The following is a 5,408-nucleotide window of genomic DNA, read 5'->3' as shown; positions in this document are numbered from 1 at the left end:
CCGGAGGGACGGGCTGGCAGAGCCCGCACTCGGCCCAGGAAAAGCCTGTCGCTCCATTTGCTCCGATAGAAGCTCCTCTGCAGCCAGGCAGCCCGGCCTGGGGGACGGGGCCCCGGGGCCCTGTCTGGTTCCCGGGGCATGGTCAGGGGCCCAGCCTGGGCCTCTCCTCAGCGTCCGGACACACACACTTCCGTGGCCTCTCCTCAGCGTCCGGACACACTTCCGAGGCCTCTCCTCAGCGTCCGGACACACTTCCGTGGCCAGGCCGTGGTCTCGGTGGCACCTGGGCGGGCGGATGGGAGGGGGCGTCTCCATCACCCGGCCCCCGGGGCCCGGCCGCCCCTCTCCTCGGCCCTGGGACTCACGCTGTGGGTCCCCAGCACATCCCCGATGTGTCACCTTGAAGCTCCAGCCATAGCAGCACCCGCAGCCTCTCCCGCGCCCACAGCGCCCGGCGCTGCCGGATCACGGCGACTCCTGGGCACCGGCTCCCGGCGGGCCAGCGGGTCTGCCCGCCTCCCGGCCGCTGCCCAGCCGGCACCGTCGGGCCCTCTGCCCCCGTCGTGCCCCGAAGCCTGGGGCAGAGAGACACCCACATTCAGAGGCCTCGCCCTGAGCCTCGCCGACTCGGCGGCGGGCACGCCGGACAGACACGCCCTGGGCCTCTGCCCAGCACAGCTGCTGCCCCCACAGCAGCCCCTGCCCGTGCCCCGTGGAGCCCAGAGCTCGAACCCTGACAGTGTGGGGCCTGAGCCTCTGTGTGGACAGCAGGGGTCAGCTCCCTGACGGGACTGGGCTGGCGCCGGGCGGGCCTGTGGGTGTGGCCGAGCGGCTGGCGGCGTGTCCTCCCGGGAGGGGTCAGTGCCGCGGGCGGGACCTCCTGCCGCCGCTCGGCTGTGCGTTCGCTTCATCCCATCCCCGTCACTGACAGCCCGGCCAAGGCCCTGGCACAGGGGGACCAGCTCGCCAGGCTCCGGGCGCTCGGTCTGTGCTCCGGGCCCATCCTGAGGGGCCGGTGGGAGGTGGGAGTGTCCAGGGGGTGTCTGCCCACGGCTGGTGTCGGCCGTGGCTGACCCGGCCCCGGGCACAGGCCTCACTCCCGCTCGGTCTGCAGCCCCGTCTCCTCGGCTCCCAGACAGCGCGGCCGGCGGGGAGGGACAGGCAGGCACTGGGACCCGCCCACGGCTCTGGGGCCAGAACGGGACCAAGCAGAGGGCACCCCGACTCCGGGCTGTGGCGCCCATGCCTCTCTCTCCTGGGCATCTCTGCTGGCACCTCCAGCGGGGGACGCCCCCCATTCTGTGTGCGGGAGGGGCCTGGGGGCGTGCCTGGGGGGAAGAGGAGGGTGCGTGGAGGGTGCTCCCCACTTGTCCGTCTACCCACGAGGCTCTCAGAAGCTGACAGCTGGGCAGAGAGGGGCTCCAGGGCCTGTGAGGGGGTTACCTCTGCCGTCCCCCGATCCTGCTGCCCCCTCCACCTGGCCCTCTCCCGCCCCCTCTGGCTTCCGCTGAGGGCCAGCAGCTGGTCTCTGTGGCTCCTCCTCCTCTCGTCTCCCCCCCCCCCCCCCGGCCCCGCCCCGTTCCCATCAGCTCCCCTGAGCTTCCCCGGGCACCGGCCGCCTGGGGGGGGGACACGGCGTCTGGTTCGGGAAGCTGGCCGGGCAGTGCCATGGTCGGCGTGACCACCGGTCAGAGGGCGACTTCCCAGGAACCACAGGAACGCGCTCCGGCTGCTGGGAGCCGGGTCCCAGGCACAGGCCGCTGTGGCTGCCCGTCCCGGACTGACGGGGTCACAGGCCGTCCCGGCCCAGCGCCCAGGCGGCCTCTGGAGACAGCCATTCGCACGCTCTGCTCCCGACGGGGCACTGGGGACCAGAGGACGCTACCACTGTCCGCTGGGCCCTGCAGACAGCTGGGGCCTGCGGCCTGGCTCTGCCGGATGCCAGGAGCGGTTGGAGGTGCGGAGATGTCCTCTGGCTTCTCAGAGGCAGCTGCGGGGACGGGGGTGCGGGGGGGGGGGCTGCATGTCTGCCTGGGCCTTCCTGCGCCCGCCTCCGAGCTGCTGCATGTTCCATTCGTGGCTGCGGTTTCTCGGGTCCCTGCCTCCGCCGGCCCGTATCTGGGGTTCTGCTCAGGCGGCCACTGCCGGCACCCACCGCGCTGGAGCCCTGTGGCCCCTCCCTCTCTGGGCCACCTCTGGGCCGCCAGCACCCTAATAAACTCAGAAACGTCGCCGGTTTTTCTCACACCAGACAGCTGATTGCGGGGAGAGGCTCGGAGGCCTGGCCCGGGGCGTTAGGGGTCGTCTGTGGCTGGGACGTGACAGCGTCCGGGTGCGGGTTACTTCCTGTGGAAACGCCGTAGCGACGGGGCTGGTGTAAGCGGGAGTGTGGTCTGTGCGATGGGAGAGGATGCGGTGACGGAGGCCGCGGTCCTGGCTCCCGCGCTCGGGCTGGGCCCGGGTCAGGGGGTCCCAGAAGCACCTGCTGCCTCCAGGAGCCGCCTGCTCAGCACCCACTGGCCGGACCGGCTGCGAGGTGCAGGCCTGTCAGAAAGGCACCGAGCCTGACCTTCTCCACAAGGGGCGGTTCCTGCTCGGACGCCGGAAAGGAGACCCGGTGCATGTGCCACACTGGTAGTTAGAGCAAGCCTCCTGCCCCGGGGACCGCGGTCTGGCCAGCCTTCCCCCCAGGACCCTGCTCCCCCAGGACCCCGCTCCCCCAGGACCCCGCTCCCCCAGGACCCCGCTCCCCCAGGACCCACACCCCACTCCCCCAGGACCCCGCTCCCCCAGGACCCACACCCCACTCCCCCAGGACCCCGCTCCCCCAGGACCCACACCCCACTCCCCCAGGACCCCGCTCCCCCAGGACCCACACCCCACTCCCCCAGGATCCCGCTCCCCCAGGACCCACACCCCACTCCCCCAGGATCCCGCTCCCCCAGGACCCACACCCCACTCCCCCAGGACCCCACTCCCCCAGGACCCACACCCCACTCCCCCAGGACCCCACTCCCCCAGGACCCACACCCCACTCCCCCAGGACCCACACCCCCAGGACCCACTCCCCCAGGACCCACTCCCCCAGGACCCCGCTCCCCCAGAACCCACTCCCTGCTCTCACCAGGACCCGCTGGGCCCGCACACCACCAGCCCCCCAGGACCCCGCTGGGCCCGCCCCACCCCACCCCACCGGCTCCCTCCCTCACTCCTCTTGGCGCTTTTCCAAGCTCCTCCCAGCCCCCCTTCCCTCCCAGTGCCCCCCCTTCGCTCCCACAGGTGCCATGGTCCCCGCCTCATGAGGCCGGACTCCAGGGCTCCCTCCCCACGGCCCCTCAGCCCTGAGCACTCTCCGGCCACGCGGGCGGGCGCTCCCCGCTCCTCTCCCGCCCACCAGCCCGGCCACAGGCAGCTAGCTCTCCCTAGCTCTCCAGAAGAACTTCCTGGAAGTGGAGAAAGCAAGGCGATGGGGGGCCGGCAGGGACGCCTGACACCAGCCTGCCCCCTCGACTCGGGCTGAGCTCCGCCCGAGGCCCCACCCAGGCCTCGCCCGGAGTCTGGAACCTTCTGGGAGCCAGAGCCGCGGCGTTGGTGAGCTTCTGGGTGTGCGTCTGCAGCCCAGTGCAGGGCGCCGGCCGGCGGGAGCCCAGCCGGTGCAGCGGAGGCCGCCCTGCCCTGGCGGAGGCCGCCCTGCCCTGGCGGAGGCCTGGGGACGGCCCTTCCTGTGGGCACCTGGTCCCGGTGGCCTGGCTCCAGACGAGGTGCTAAGAGCAAACCTGGAGGTGCGACTGGCCCCCAAACCCCAAAGCAAGGGCCTGGGGGTGGGGGGAGGGCAAGGCGGTGGGGCCAGACCTGACCCGGCCTTAGCCCAGGGCCTCTCTGCTGAGTCCTCTTCCACGGGAAGCGGCCGGAGGGGGCCCGGTCGGGGCGGGGTGCCGGTCTGTCTCTCCGAGGGCGCCCTGGGGTCCGCTCCCCAGCCCGGGGCCGCCAGGACACGCCGGGCTCCAGCAGGAGGCCGGGCCGAGGCGGGGTGCCGGTCTGTCTCCGAGGGGGCCCTCAGTCCGGCTCCCTAGCCCGGAGCTGCCAGGACAGGCTGGGCTCCAGCGGGAGGCCCGGCCGGGGCGGGGTGCCGGTCTGTCTCCGAGGGGGCCCTCAGTCCGGCTCCCTAGCCCGGAGCTGCCAGGACACGCCGGGCTCCAGCAGGAGGCCGGGCCGGGGCGGGGTGCCGGTCTGTCTCTCCGAGGGCGCCCTGGGGTCCGCTCCCCCAGCCCGGGGCCGCCAGGACACGCCGGGCTCCAGCGGGAGGCCGGGCCGGGGCGGGGTGCCGGTCTGTCTCCGAGGGGGCCCTGGGGTCCGCTCCCCAGCCCGGGGCCGCCAGGACACGCCGGGCTCCAGCAGGAGGCCGGCCGAGGCTTCCCCGGGAACCGAAGGTGACGGACGGTGCCTCCCTCCCAAGCTTCCAAGAGCAGTCACACGTGACCCAGCGGGAGAAGGATGCTCACCCCAAGGCGCGTCTCCCAGCCCAAAGAAATGCTTATTTATAAAACTTTAAAAACACATTACTTTTATTTTTTTAATGAATAAAGAGGAAGGGAGATGGAGAGGGAAACATCAACGACGAGAGAGAATCGTGACCAGCTGCCTCTGGCACGGCCCCACTGGGGATCCAGCCACAGCCGGGCACGTGCCCCGGCCAGGATGGAACTGTGAGGACACCGGCCGCGCTGCTCTCTCTCTTCCCTAGAACCCAGCCCCGTGGTACACCTCCTCGCGCCCCCCCCAAAAAAAAAACCCATAAAAAATAACCCACCCAAAAACTAAAATGAGCAACCCCAAAACAGAGCAGCACAATGAAACCCCAAATGAGACCCCAAAGCTTCTGTTGTCCATCACCTCCCTGGTCCCCGCCTCCCTATCCCCGCCTCCCGGGTCCCCCTGCCTCCAGCCAGAGCGAAGGAGCCTCAGCTGAGCATCCAGCTGAAGAGCCCGTGGGCTTTTAACTGGGAACAGCTGTGAAGGTTAGAGCATTAGGGTGAGGGTTAGGGCTAGGGCTAGGGCTAGGGTTAGGGTTAGGGTTAGAGTTATGACTAGGGTTAGGGTTAGGGCTAAGGCTATGGTTAGGGCTAAGGCTATGGTTAGGGTTAGAGTTATGGCTAGGGTTAGGGTTAGGGTTAGGGCTAAGGCTATGGTTAGGGTTAGGGTTAGGGCTAGGGTTAGGTTTAGGGTTAGGGCTGGGGCTAGGGTTAGGGCTATGGCTAGGGTTAGGGCTAAGGCTATGGTTAGGGTTAGGGCTAGGGTTAGGGTTATGGCTAGGGTTAGGGTTAGGGTTAGGGCTAGGGTTAGGGCTGGGGCTAGGGTAGGGTTAGGGCTATGGCTAGGGTTAGGGCTAAGGCTATGGTTAGGGTTAG

This window comes from Pipistrellus hanaki, assembly GCF_964339955.1.
Source record: "Pipistrellus hanaki genome assembly, chromosome: 4".
Taxonomy (NCBI): domain Eukaryota; kingdom Metazoa; phylum Chordata; class Mammalia; order Chiroptera; family Vespertilionidae; genus Pipistrellus; species Pipistrellus hanaki.
The sequence above is the reverse complement of the archived record's forward strand: the minus strand, read 5'-3'. Positions refer to the sequence as shown.